The following is a 14,704-nucleotide window of genomic DNA, read 5'->3' as shown; positions in this document are numbered from 1 at the left end:
AGAAGTGCAAAGTCCAGTTCCATAAAAGACTGTTACTATGAGGATGAGCACAATGGGCTTATACAATGCATGGTTAAAGCACCTTACTAGAATATTTATATTCATATCTGTAAAGGCTGGAAAGACATGTGTTCTGTACAACAGACTGTTACAATGCTAGAGTTCTTCCAGATTGTTCAAGTAAGATCTCACTAAAGGCTGTTAAAAATGGATGAAGCTGGCTAGACTCTGTGAATATTTCTTTTGACAGCTATCACGTTAAGGTTCCAGCCCCTACAGAGGCAGAGAATATCATGAGACAGAATTTCTTGTCTTTCAAAATCCTGGATTGTCATTTGGGCTTTGTGCCCAAACTGGAGGTCCGTTTGAAATCGGCTTTTCACCTCTTTCTGTCTTGAGAACAGAAAATGTGAGGACAGGCACCATGCATCTTTCCCATTGAAATTCCCTGTGCGATTAGATGAACCTTCCTGTGAGTCTGCAGATTACTACGCACTGTATTGTTTTGACAGCCAGCTAGATATATTATTAACAGTTTAAGCATCAATTATGCATATCTCTGTGCTGCATTATTCAATATTTCATTTATAACCAGAACATGGTTTTAAAGCTGCATGGGACATTCCAGACAGGCACTAGTAATCTGGAAGCAGAGATACAATATGAAATATTCTCTATAAAGGGTTATGGAATATAAAGACTTTCAACTTCTACCTCAGAAATCATTGGCTATACAGACTTGTTAATGTCATAATAAGGTCATGTAACTTTTTGATTGCTAGAAACTTTAATATATTGGCTGTGCATTTGGTACGCAGCTGTATTCTATGATTCTCTTGGTCAAGTTTGATTTTGGGAATTGAACAATGAAAAACATCTGTGACAGAGCTCTTTTTGCACATTCCACACTAAAAAAAAACAAAAAAAACAATTGAGAAATAAACATCACGATAGAATTATAATAATCTATATATTTATTGGTAATTTGTAGATAATCCCTTTCTCCGGCTAGACATGAGTGAAATTTGCAGATGCCCCGTGACAGGCAGCATGGCCCTGGTCCTCCCTGACTAATTGTGTGAAGGAAACGGTGAGATTAAAATGCGTTGTGTCTATTTGTCCATAGTTAACCTGAGGTCTGGGGCTGATAAGAAGGTGGTGTTCCTCACAACTCGTGTTCACCCAGGGGAGTCTCCAGCTTCTTTTGTCTGCCAAGGTCAGTGTCACCACACTAACAGACACACACACACTCACACACATGCTTACTAACATACTCACTAACACAACCCCCACCCACCCAGCAACAGTTGATGCCTTAACTTTTCCAATGCCACGGTATAAAAGAACATCGCTTCCCTGCTGCATCAACATTCTATGACTACAGTGTTCTATTACTATCGCTGTTCTGTCATACAACTAAAAAGATCAACATCAGTGTTAGACATGCCTGTTACTGTTACAATCAAGCATTCCAATTAGAAATTACAAATGAATTAGAAATGTTGTCGTTTTGTATAGCGGTTGACTGGGGATGTCCTTTGAAAAGGCTCGCTGTGTGTTTCTGCAGAGTTCGTGTTTAATACCACACGCTGCTTCTCTCCAGCCCTAGCTCTCACCTCTGTGCTTCCCATGCCCTGGCAGCACGGCTCAATTAGAGAGTCATTAGGCCTGTGTTAGCGCTAACGAGGAAGAACAGCTCAGTGGCAGTGTGCCTGCCCTCTCTGTTTCCTGTTACCTGTCAATTATCCCACTGAACTTTAAAAAGGCCTGGCCAGCCGGTGTAGCAGAGGCTCCAGTGCCCAAACAAATAACATTATACTTCCCCAGCTTTTCTAATGGCGGTCGTTACACTGCCAGCTGTAGGGTTTAATTAGCATTGCCTGCACTGAGCAGCACTGGGGCTTCTCAGATTGCTTCTGATGAACTATGTTTGTATATTTTAGGTTTTCACACAGTTCTCAGGCGTCTGTTTTGTGTTCAGTGATTCATTGTTTCATCTCTAAACGTATAACTCTGGGCCAGTGCCTCCAAACCAGTCTGAGCCGTGCTGGTGCTTCTATATCATCCCTGTCACGACTTGCCACTCCTTGGTTCTCCTTGTCCTTCTTGTTGTCTCGGGTGTGATTGACTTCCTGTTGAGCCAGAATCCAGTGGCCAGGGTCCTGAAGGACCACGTGGTGTTCGGGATTGTGCCCATACTAAACCCGGACGGGGTCTATCTGGGGAACTATTGGTACGTATGGCAAACTATGAGAACTAAAACATAATTTGAAAAAAGTAAAATGTCTGTTCAGCTTACTGAGTTATAAAAGGCTAGCTCCTTTTTGACATGTATTTTTCAGGGGCTCACAAATAATAAATCACTCCCCTTTTAGACAACTCATTTGACTCTGGAGTTTGCCACTCTCAGTTGATGAGTAATTTCTAACTGGCAAACTCTGGGCCACTGTAAAGTAATACTTTCATAACTTGTGGTTCTTAACCAAGAATTACAAGGTAAGATTTACTAGTTAAGAGTTAATTTATTAGATTTTAGTCTTTTATGAAAAATTCATTTGTAGCATCTTTGACTGCATTACTTTCAGAAAGCCATTGAATGAAGAACACCAGTGCCATGGAGTCACACACACACACACAGGTGTCTGAGCATCACATAATGCTGACTGTCTCCCCCCTGTGGAAATTCTCTGAAACTGCACCGAGAGTGTGTCACTACTGACCTTTGTGCATGTTTAACTGTTTGGTGTTTCCTTTACTAAATTATTAGTTTTGTATCCTGTGCAAATTGACTGTCTCGGCACATTTCCGCAGGTGTTCTCTGATGGGTTTCGACCTGAGTCGTCACTGGCAGGACCCGTCCCCCTGGGCCCACCCCACCCTACACGCTGTCAAGCAGCTGATCGTTGCGATGAATGACGACCCTGTGAGTAAATTAACATACTGCCCATGGAACACCACACTAACTTGTATAGGAGTTCTTCTTCTTCTTCTTCTACATTCTGTTGACATGGTAGATGATATATAGGTGGTGTCAGGCAGCGTTAGAAATATCATATTGGCTGTTACCTGCATATGTAATATCAACTAATAAAATACATTTGTAAACCTCACAACTCTCGACTATTCTGGACTGTATGACACCCAACTGTACCAGTGCTTGCATCAGCTTGTACTTGTACTGAACTGCTCCATACTTCCTGGATCTTGTATTTGACTTTACTCTTATAGGTATCCATATTCATGTTTTTGCAATTGCTGTTATTTGAAATCATTCTCATCCATTTATCATACTTGCTACGTGCTCATACTGGACCAATGACAGATATTTTTAATATAAGTTAACTACTCTTAGTCAAACCCGCTGTTACACGTAATTATTTACTGCATTCTCTAGTTTTTGCTCTTATTTGAATTTGATCTTATTTACTACTGATCATACTGTACTTTATAACTGCTCTTATCTGTAATGTGATATTTTGTAATGTGAGATTCTGAAATGTGATATTTTGTAACAGTTGTAAGTCGCCCTGGATAAGGGAATAGAGAATAGAAAATAGCAGCATACACCATGGAACAAAGTCCACTCAATCTCCTGGTTTTAAGAAAGAAATGATAATGAAGGAGTCTGTCATAACATTTCTCTACTTATAAGTTCAGAATTTTTAATTGCTTGTTTGAAGTTGAAAAAAATATATAATTATGATTTCTGCTTATACACTGATTTGAATAGGATTGTCCGCATGTATCTGCATCTTCGTCAAGTAAATTATAAAAGTAACAAAACCAGAATCTGCTGTTAAGACCATACTATAAGAGAAGTTATGAATGACAGGAGGCTGCTCAGCCCACCAGTGCTCGTCCGCTTCCTAGTAGCTGATTGATCACAAAACGTTGTCAGGTCTTAAAGGATGTCAATGATTCGGCAGCAGAATCACGGCCAGGTAACCCATCCCATACCCTCATTACTCTCTGTCGACCCCTTTTTAGAATGTTGGGCTTGTTCAAATTTCATACCACCCATTAGATATTTGAACCCTACATTGTTGTAACGTTTTTTATTAACATGTAATTTGCGATTTGTCAGCCCTGTTCTCTATGCGTTCTAAATCTCTTTGGATTTCCTAGGGCTCCACATACAAGCCAGCCTGTTAAACCCCTACAAAGCCTCCTGTTCCTTCCCTATGCAGTCAGTGTCACGTCTATTATATTACACACCAATTTAATTTATTGAAACTGGGTAGCAGCAAAGACATAAAAACAAATTAAAAAAATTAAACACGACCGCAATATACAGCTTCAGTAATGAGACGTATTTACTTTTTGACTATTCTGGCAGTCTTTACAAACTCTTGAGGAGCCTTGAATGCATATACAGTTCAAGAGCCATCCAGAGGTCAGCCCTGAATGTGCCCAAAACTACACAATTAGAGTTGAATAGACATTGCTGAATAGACAGACAGTGTGTACACAGTTATTTTTCTTTGTATTTATTTGACAGTAATCTCAGGGAACACGTGTTCACCAGAATTCCTTTTAATCTTCATCTGTTCACCGCTGTCTCCTCAATATGACAGCAAGCCTTACTCCTGTATATACTGCCACTACCAGCTGCCAGCCTCCTCAATTCGTCTCCCTCCCTGTCTTTTGTTAGTCTTACCCGGGTTCTTGTTCTGGTCCTCGGCCCTCATCCTGCCACCAGTCTCGTCCATCTGGTCCCTATTCTGCAGACCAGCTGTCACTTGCTTGTTTTGATTTTCTCTACAATAATGATCCAGCATCTTGATTAATTTCGCTCTCTTCTGATGAAACACACAGTTTGTTATTTGAAGATGTCTGCATGCCAAAGTGTACTCTCGTGTCACACGTTGATAATGCTTGTAGTTATAAATTAATGTAACTACTAGATATTTTAGTATTAAATGGTAATGTTTTACTTTGTGTAGTTTTACCTAGGAGCTGTATTTCCATTATGTTTGCCTGATATAGACATGCGTAATGTAGACTAGAGTCTTGCAGTTTCTTTATGTAAGTAACCACCAACTACGGACTGCCAGAAATACAAAAGAAAATGCAAAGTAGCTGATCACTATGTGCATTGATGTTTATCTCTTACAGACACTAATCTAGTTTATGTTACATATGTCTACATCAGGCAACTAGAACTGGGGAGCTGCTATTGAACGCAGGTAAAAGCACTTTGCATTGACGTAATAATTGAGTCTTTGCGATAAGACTCATTAGAATGAATGGTAACATCATAGAAATGCAATTGTAGCCTTGTCAAGGAATCAAATTGAAATGATCTTGCGTGATCAAGCCTTAACGGCATCTATTAACTGATCTTTCACCTTTTACCCTGTGGATCCAACACTGCGAATGGTTTGGTGCTCTCAGCTCAGTCCCTACCCACACTTAGAGTGCTCTGCTTTTTTCCCTGGTCTTTTTGTCTTTTTTTGTTTAATAAGGTGGTAAGAGTGGTTGGATTAGTGAAGGTCAGAGCTTGTCCAGGGAATTTCTGACCTTTCCTGCACTTTCAGTCCTGATAACATGGAAACATTCTCTTTAGCACACGGGGGTAAAGCGTTCATCTTAACCTTTTCCAGTGCTTCAGACTTGCCGATGGCCCAATCGATAAAAACAGTGCAAGGCTGTCTCCTGGGACCGGAGCTCAAATTCACAGTTGAAGTGGTGTGACTGCGCCCCGGAAAACAGACGCTTGTACGGTTAGCTTTCCCAGCACTCCACGTGGATAGCTATTCCACATTTACAACATTCAGAGAGTCGTGTGCTGTGTGTCCCTCAGTCCCCTTGCATGATCATGGATTTGTTTTTTTATGCAAGGGATTGTGACATTACTGTAAAAGCTAAATAGAGTATACACCATGAACCTTTGTGGAGTTCCTTGCGCTCCTTGTGGGTATTTTGTATTTATATAAATATGAGTAGGTAAGAGCAGAAAAACACAATACAAATATATATTATTCAACACTTACTGTAACACCAACACTTTGTAAAATGACCTCCAAAATGCTGTACAGTGGAGAAATGTAAAGCAATGCTAAACTGATAAAAAAAAGATATACTGATCAAAATGATACATTTCTGTATTAACAATTGAGAGTAAAACTGCATAAGCTAAGCTTGTCTAAGCACAAGCACATCCCTGTAACAAAGGCCTTCGTTAATTGTTTAAATAAGCAGCGCTTTCTGAAATTCCTTGTGTCTCTCATTTTAGTCTTTTGTCATTTGCTTATTATCGCTGTGTGAAAATGTTGATTGCCTTCTGTTAAGCCTTGATTAAAAGCAGCGTAAGGATGAAAATTGGTGGAAAGAGACTGCTTGTTCTGCTGTGTGCAGGGAGATTGAACATAAGGAATGCGTGTTTTCCATCCAGCAGAACACTGCCCTAGAGTGGAGGGATTACCTGTATATGTTGAGTCAGGCAATTCCCGTCAGGAAGGAATCTGTTTATGTTTTTCAAAAATGTCACAATAATACAGGGATTAAAGCATGTGCTGCACACGGGAGGGATGTCAAATCTTAACCCTAACTCTAACCTGAAAGGCGTCGGGTTTAAGAGGGGTTAGAGTTACATATTTCATCCATGGATATCTGGCACTAATGTGTTTTAGCCTGAGCAAGGTGGAATTTGTGCCAAGGTAATTACCTCACCCCTGAAGCAGTGAGTTTGTTAAAGATTCACAATGGAATACTTTAATATGGAAACTTGAGATTCTGGTGTGCAGAAAAGCACAATAAATTCTGAGGATTACTCAGCCGATAATGATCACAGATCGGGAGACTTTGATGAAGGGCTTATAGTAGATGTTTGGCTTGAAGGTGCTTCCGTATTCAAGACTCCATACACTGATGTTTCTCAAAATAGATGGTGGATACTGAATAGCACCATGGTTTTCATAATGTTGCATGCACCCTTTAACAAATGTGAGAAGCATTGCAGTATTTAATATATATACTCAAGTGCAGTTTACATGTGTATCACAAATCACAAGCTGCATGAATAATGACATGTTTTTCTCACAGCAGTCATCAAAAGCTAATGTTACAGTTGAGCCTTTATTTGTTTTTTGAGAAGAAAAAAAAAAAGATTTTATATTGGGATTGTATGAATTTATAACAAGTGTACAGTTTATACTTTATGGATACATTGATAATATAGTATACATAAACCCAGTTTAAAGTAGAATTGATCATACTCAGTATTATTCTTTGCTTTACCCCTGTGCTTTTAGCATTATGGGAGGATGTCGTTGTACAACGGATGTTAAATGAAATTGTTCAGTCATGCGCGCAATGCACAGGGTGCACGTTATATGCCGCAAATGATGGTAATGATAAGAAAATCCTGGCTTCAGTGGTTCTGCTGCTTCTGCCTCCTTGTGTCTATAATCGTATTGTCAAATAATTTATCAGCCACACTCCCCCGAGGCTACCCGAAAGAAATAATTGAAATGTAAACAAATTGGGATTCCCCAGGGAGGGCTGAGGGTTTAGTTGCCTAGGCCTGTCTCAGACATTATTTGTGATGCTTCAGCGATACTTTGTGAACCCTCGGTAAATTGATACCATAATGGTGACATACTTTGACATGCTAGTGCTTTCTCAATGGTGTGAACTTATTCACACTGGTAACACTGCAGTGCCACGGTACCATATGAGTTGGATATTTCAACTGAGATAACAATCCCCCTTTCTTCACTCTCCAAAGCCGCGATAGCCCTTTTTGTAGTATGATGTCCCTTTTATAGTGCATTATAAACTCATTGTCACCTCCTTGATCTGTACTTTATGCTTTAGACTATCTATAGAGAAGCAGCAGGCCACAACTAGTTAATAATAATATTAAAAAGGAAACAGCTTAAGCAAGAAAACATTATCTAATCTTTACTTCCTCACGTTTGGCAGAACATGGAAAAAAGAAATTAGGGGAAAAAAGAGATGAAAATGAAAGGAAAGAAAAAAATGAAGCCGGCCCCCAACTCAGACGGTGCTTCTCCCCTCCATTTATCAAAAGCGAAGAGGAATTCATTGTGATTGGCTGATTACACTGAACATTCATCACTGCAAGCATATCCCCTCCGATCTGACAATGCCATTTTGGATAATTTGTTAAAGATGGCAAAAGGGCTATATTGCCATACTTCATATCTGACCTTTTTAATATTAGAAAATTCATTTCCAAACCGCAACAAATGTATTAGGTGCTGTTGGCAGTGGAGATGAATTCTGTACCTTGCAGGCTGCAGCCCACCAGATAGTCCAACATTGTATTGTGACATGCAACATTTTGAATGGTGAATACAGAGTGGCATTCAGAAATATCACTGATTTCTGTCTATTGAAGCGTCCTTTTTTTCTGTCACAAGCCTTTGCTTATTAAACAATTTCAAGGTTTGCAGTTCATTTCTCCCCATTATAGCCTCCGTTTGAATGCTTCTAAAACTTCTCGTCCTCAAGTTGAACTTGGCCTTAACAAATCTTGAAACTTGTACCAATAGGAGCAACACTGAACTCTGAGCAAAGCAGATGCAACAAGATCAAATATGCTTGCAGTGATACCATGTTGGAGCTTGATCTAGTCAGATCTCAGAAGCTAAGCAAGGTGAACCTGGTTAGTACATGGAAAGGGGACCTTGGTGGAAAATTTGCTTCTGCAAAGAGGGGTGTTTTCTGTCAAAATTGTAAAAAATAAAGTGTTACAATATAGTGGATTAGAATAAATTAGCTTTCTTTTACTTTGTATGAAAGACTGCACTGTTTGTAAACAAAATATATCGCAGAATATCTATTATTTCATGATTGGCTAATTAAGTCAGTGTAGTGTATGTTCTATGTACAGTTTGGTGTGCAACTTGTATTTCTATTCTGTGAAACCCAGAAACTTTATTGGACTATTAGAAATATGAGTCAACCCAATGAATTTAATGGAGAGGCAAAGACTGGACGTTAAAGTCACGGATCAAAGAGTAACTCCTACATGGTGACTGACTTGACATCACAAATCTTTACCAAACTTGAAACTCCTAACCTCCTGCTGACCTTTTGAATTGTATTTGGGTACAATCTCCAAAGTAGTTTTCTCCAAAATGGATTTGAAAAAAAAAAAAAATCCTTTCCTAATAAAATGGAAATTACAACATCCTATCCTGTCATTTTGCAGCTTCCTCATGATTTTCAGAAAATCAGACTCGTTATTTTCAACAGGAAACAATAGCCAGTGGAAGAGGCTGGTTTGTGAAGCCTGGAAACCCTCTTGATCTGACCTCCTCTTTACTGGAAGAGTGCTGGCGATTACAAAGCCTTTTACCTCTATTAGACCCCCGAATCTCCTTCAAGTGGCTGATGGATCTGCCTTAATGGCGGGCCGCTTTGCTTTCTTTCAGGTGCAATCCATCAGGCTGACACTGGCTGCCGATGGCCCACTCTGCGCATCTATATTTCACAGGCAGGCATTGGCACGGCTGACAGCACTCCGCATGATGGGAAATTGCTTTGGCTGTGAGCAGAATTTCAAACACTGTCTTCACAGGCTGAGCTCCCCCCTTGTTTAGGAGCTGTGTGGAATGGATAATGAGGCTCTATCACCTCAATGGAGAGGAAAGGCAAGGCTCTGAAGGGGACTCTAACCAGGATTTAAAAGTCTAACCTCTTATTAGCACTAACGACATTATCAATGGTCTTTCTTTCGTGTTGTTGAATATATTGTGGGTTGCTTGCTTATACTCTAAAATGACTGTAGCTAACAAAATAATTTGATAAATCTGACCTGTTTTGAACTTCTGTTAACTAGGCGTAAAATAGGTAGTTTTGAAAGAAAGGTTATCGAATGTTCTCAGTTTCCATTCAGGTGAAATGACCAAGGAAGTACAACACTATATACATGTAACCTCTGTAGTGAATGTTTTGTTAGCTATCGACACTTGGATTTATAGTATGCCAGAAGGCATCCACAAAACAGTTATTAGTCATTTTAATTAAAAAGTAAGAACACTGGGAAATTATTAGACTGTGTTTGAGGATGGGATGTAGTGGTTAGAATCAAGGATTTAAATACAAAAAATAGCCTCTGAGTATATCCAGTCAAATCTAAAAAAAAACCAAACATTTGTTAATATTCCTACAGTTCTAACTTGCTTTAAAATCATGTATTAAGCAAAATATGCTAATATTACCATCTGATCATACCATTCAGCGAGTATAATGGAAATATACAGCACTGATATGGTTAGTGGTTAATAAAACTGGTTAATGAATACAGAGATACAATTAACTGACGTGGTTGTTTATGTTTTTATTTAATCATTCACAGAACATTGAGCAATGACTTTGTTTCATGGGATACGAGCAGCCCTGGAGCAGTTTAACGCTGAGCTCCCCACACTGTGCATACAGACAATAATAACAAATCTGAATATGGTGCATGGGCTGGAAGACAGCATCAATATACTGCATCAATAATGCATGTGGATGTTGTGCACAGCCAGGTTAATAGCCTTGATTTGAAAACAGACAAGAATGACATGGTTTAATGGATTGGTGTAAACTATTGACCATAGCGCATTTCAGCTGCGAGTATACAGTATATGCAGTATATATATTTCATTTTCATAGGTTTTTTTTTACCTTCAATTTTTTTTAACTGTCCTTTACCATTTTATCATTTTGAGAGATTATGTGATACTGTTTTTACTGCATTCCGTGTTGCAATATATTTTTTTTCAAAATAATCGTGATTGTTTTGATATGCCTGATCACACATCATAGGCAAATCAACCAGGGAGTTTCATTTTTTTTCAACACTAACTTGGGAACGTTTGCCAGGAGAGAAATCTTTTGTCTTCGAATCATTGCAGAGTGTCCAGATCATGCTTCATCCTGTAACAAAGCTGGTGCTCTGATTGAAATATGAGTGGCGCATTGTGGGGTCCCCCTTGGGAACAGTAGTTTTCCAGCTCCACTCCATATTTGTATAACTCTCTTCGCATAGCCTCCTGTTGACAGCATATCTGTGTTTGGTGTCTTCCACACAGAGGGTGAGCCTGGAGTTCTACATCGACGTGCACGCGCACTCCGCCATGATGAACGGCTTCATGTACGGCAATGTCTTCAAGGTGGAGGAACGAGTCCAGAGACAGGCCATCTTCCCCAGACTGGTCTGCCACAACGCTCCCGACTTCTCCTTCGTAAGCACGGACTGCCTGTGCTCAAACACTTTGATGCCTTCCATCTATATAATGTATAACAAAATGAAAACTGTAAGAACTTGAAAATACAGATGTTTTGGCCAGCACCTTGTTGTGAAGTACACTGACACATTTGACTTGACTTCCCCAAATTTGACATCCTTCCCCAAACTTGTTGGAGGGTAGCCACCTGAACCAGGGATAATAGTTTCTTTAAGGGATTAAACACATTTTCCCTGAGGGTTAACAAAATGCCTCAACATCCCAAATATGTGCCATGTTTAGTGTTAATAGGACTCCTTTTTAATGAAACCAGTGATGGTCTTACTTACCCCTACTGGTAACCCATGACACATTAATTTTTGAGTTGAAGAACGGTCTGGTGTTTACTGCCATTATCCACCTCCTGAGGTGCTGCGGATAGCTGCTGCTCTTTCAGCAAAACGGAAAAGTTAATCACACAGCTGCCTCCTTCCCAGATAAAGTTTGTAAACCTGCCATCTGTTCTCTCACTTAGAAGTCGAACACATTTCTTTTTCATTCAAAACATGTGTTGAATGTGGCTACACTTGCAGAATTGGGCTACGCTTGCAGAATTCTGCTGCCGAAACACGTAATAACAAACAAGTATTTTCAAAATATTTTTTTTCTGGTACTACCCTTACAAGAAGTATGTTTCAGTTTCACTTCCTAGGTCACAATGGCCAAATAAGTTCAAGGCTAACTGAAAGCAAGGTTTTGCAGACAGATGGCTTTAACCTATTTTAATATCAGATAACCATAAAAATTAGTTCCTTTCAAACTGCACACTAGAGAGCTGAATAATGAATGAAAACTTGTGACAGCTAAGGTTGACAGGATGTCATTATTTTGTTAGCTGCAGACACTTTTAAAAGAATGGAGTATGACTCCTATAATAATTGATGTACTAAAGAAAAAAACTAGATTCAATAACAAAAGTATCGACTGGAAGTCTTCATGGATGTCTTCAAGACGTTGAATAAGACTTCTTGTTTCAATGTTTTCACTGAATTTATTTAGTTTCGTTTCTAAATCCAGCATTGCTGAGTGTTAAAGTAATTGTAACTAACAAAACCGCTCCATACAGTTACTCTGCCATGCACATTTGCTTATTGTGTGCGTCTCAGATATACTGTTTTGAAAGAAGCAAATCCTATAGGAAACATTTATTTTCATTTCAAAACATGACATCTGCGACTACACTTGATTAAATAAAACTCTGTTTACAATCCATGCTTTTAGTAAGATTGATGGCATGGGTTTATTAGCTACAATCACTTTAATTGTTACAGACAAATGCTGTAATTAGAGCCATGCACTTAAACACAGCACAGTTCTTTGTTAACAGTATAAATAAATGAAAGTGTTCAACAGTAAAACGTTCTCCAGCATTCTCCTGCATGAGGTAAACAACCGAACCTGACCACTACTGTAAACTGAGGTCAGTGAGCATTTCGGCAGCCAGCAGTAACTCATGTCCTAAATGTATGACTTGGGAAGGAAGAAAACCATCGAAGAATCAAATACGGGGACGACATTCTGGTATTCTGTTATACAGCGGGGAAGCTCTTCGTGACATTACCTTATCATCATCTATCTCTCCTCCTCAATCTCTAACAAACAACTGAGAAAGCTGAGCATTAAAAATAAGGCCGTCTGCCCCCCACCCCCGTCCACACCACTGTCTCTAATTGACACACCGGCTAACTGCACAGTCTGTGATCTATCTTCTTACAAATGCATTCCTGGGATCATTTATCTGGTTTGCCGATCCGCATTAGTGAGATGGGATTAATCATAATGCTAGTGAGACAGCCACTTGAGCACCTTGAGGAACCCTTAGCCTTGCAGTGGCTCAGTTTGACCTTCATGGCAGCTCTGCAGCATACCATTCATTTCCATCGGTTATTGAAGGCTGTTTTATAGCTCTCCTCTCATAACCAAGGCCCAAGTGACATTCTCATAATCTCATTACACTGATTTGACGAAATTGACTGTTGAGCTGCTGTTTTGCCATACTGGCGTGTATGTTGGTTTATTGAATTGGACACTGTTTAGAATTCATAACAAGGCTACAGAATCACTTTGATGGCCGTCATACATATAAGTATCCCTAAAATGTTATAAAATCTGTTCCAAACCAAATGTAGTGGAAATGGAAATTCAGGGTTTCTGTGGATCGTTTGATATTTTTCTGTAATTCTTCAGATCTATTAAATAATATTGTAATTGCAGCCATATAATCACATAATGTAGTGAGCTAATACTGTTTCACCTCCTTATATTTCCCAGCGGTTACTACATCATTTATTTTTATTTTCCAGCACGACTGGCTGCTTCTCTTTAGCATTTATCTCCATGACAACCCCTCTGGCAATGTGCTTGGTCCAACGAGCCTCTATCACTAAGGGTTATCTTGTGGTGGTCGGGCGGGATCCCTGTCCCCCCGCCTGACTTCACTGGTAATGAACAGAAGGAGGTGTCAGGGAAATGAAAATGGATGGGAGGCCTGAACCCCAGAGAGACAGAACCCCTCTCCGATGATTAGCGTGCATCACCATCAATCCCAGAGACGTATTTACTTAGAAGGCACACTATCATTTACATATTTAAAAAGCTGTGTTACCTTCTAGGACTTTGTTGAAAATATCAGGCCTTTCCTCTAAAATGTTATCAGTCTTTGGGGGAAAAAAACCTTTCTAATTTAGCTGCATGGTGTGCAGGGTACTACAGCCAGGTAGTTGGTCTTTCCTGGGCATTCCAGAGGGAGCGTTGCATTGTCTCTGGTGCTCTCATGGAGTAGGGAGGCAGAATAAGGAGGGATTGTTTCTCATCGCGATACAGCAGACTGGCCGGGCACACGGTGGACATCTGCAGGGCTGGCCTTTGTCCTCAAATGGGCTGGAGGTCACTGACATCTGCTGTAGAGCTTCTGTGTATAAAGAAGTGATTGGCTATGTCATGGGATGTGATGGGATATGTCCACTGACTTTCAGTTCTGCTGAGCTGTTGTGAAGATTGCTGTGGAGAGGGAACATAACTGGACCTACTCTAAATTAGGGAGAAGAACAGGGGTAAAATAATTGGACACGTTAAATAAAAAAAAAAAATAAATAAATTCTAGTACCCAGTAAGAAGGTTGTAACAGCCCCCCGTGAATGTGAAAGCCTTCCTTTCATATGCTCCTGGAGTATATTAATATTCATTGGTGTGCTGGTCTTGAAGCTCTGTCTGTTTTATATCTCCTGCACAGGGCCAGGGATGAGCAAGAAGGGGGGTGGAGTTCATAGCTGCCTTACATCACAGATAGCATTAGAACAAGAGACACCTTGTAGAAATGTATTATGTCTGAAAGCCTTTGAGTGAAGGTAGGTTGTATAGCAGCCATATTTCAGAGACAGTGTTATGGAGCAGCAGGGAGTGTTAGAATGGCTGGAGTAAATAGATGCCTTATATCAAAGGAGACAGAATACATGGAG

At 39.8% G+C, this 14,704-nt stretch overlaps 1 pseudogene; it reads left to right on the top strand.

Moving 5' to 3' along the window:
• Window positions 1-14,704, top strand: part of LOC121330687 — a 248,659-nt pseudogene that overhangs the window by 213,262 nt on the left and 20,693 nt on the right.

The sequence above is a fragment of the Polyodon spathula genome, chromosome 18 (assembly GCF_017654505.1).
Source record: "Polyodon spathula isolate WHYD16114869_AA chromosome 18, ASM1765450v1, whole genome shotgun sequence".
Classification (NCBI taxonomy): Eukaryota; Metazoa; Chordata; class Actinopteri; order Acipenseriformes; family Polyodontidae; genus Polyodon; species Polyodon spathula.
This window is presented reverse-complemented; position numbering and strand designations above follow the sequence as displayed.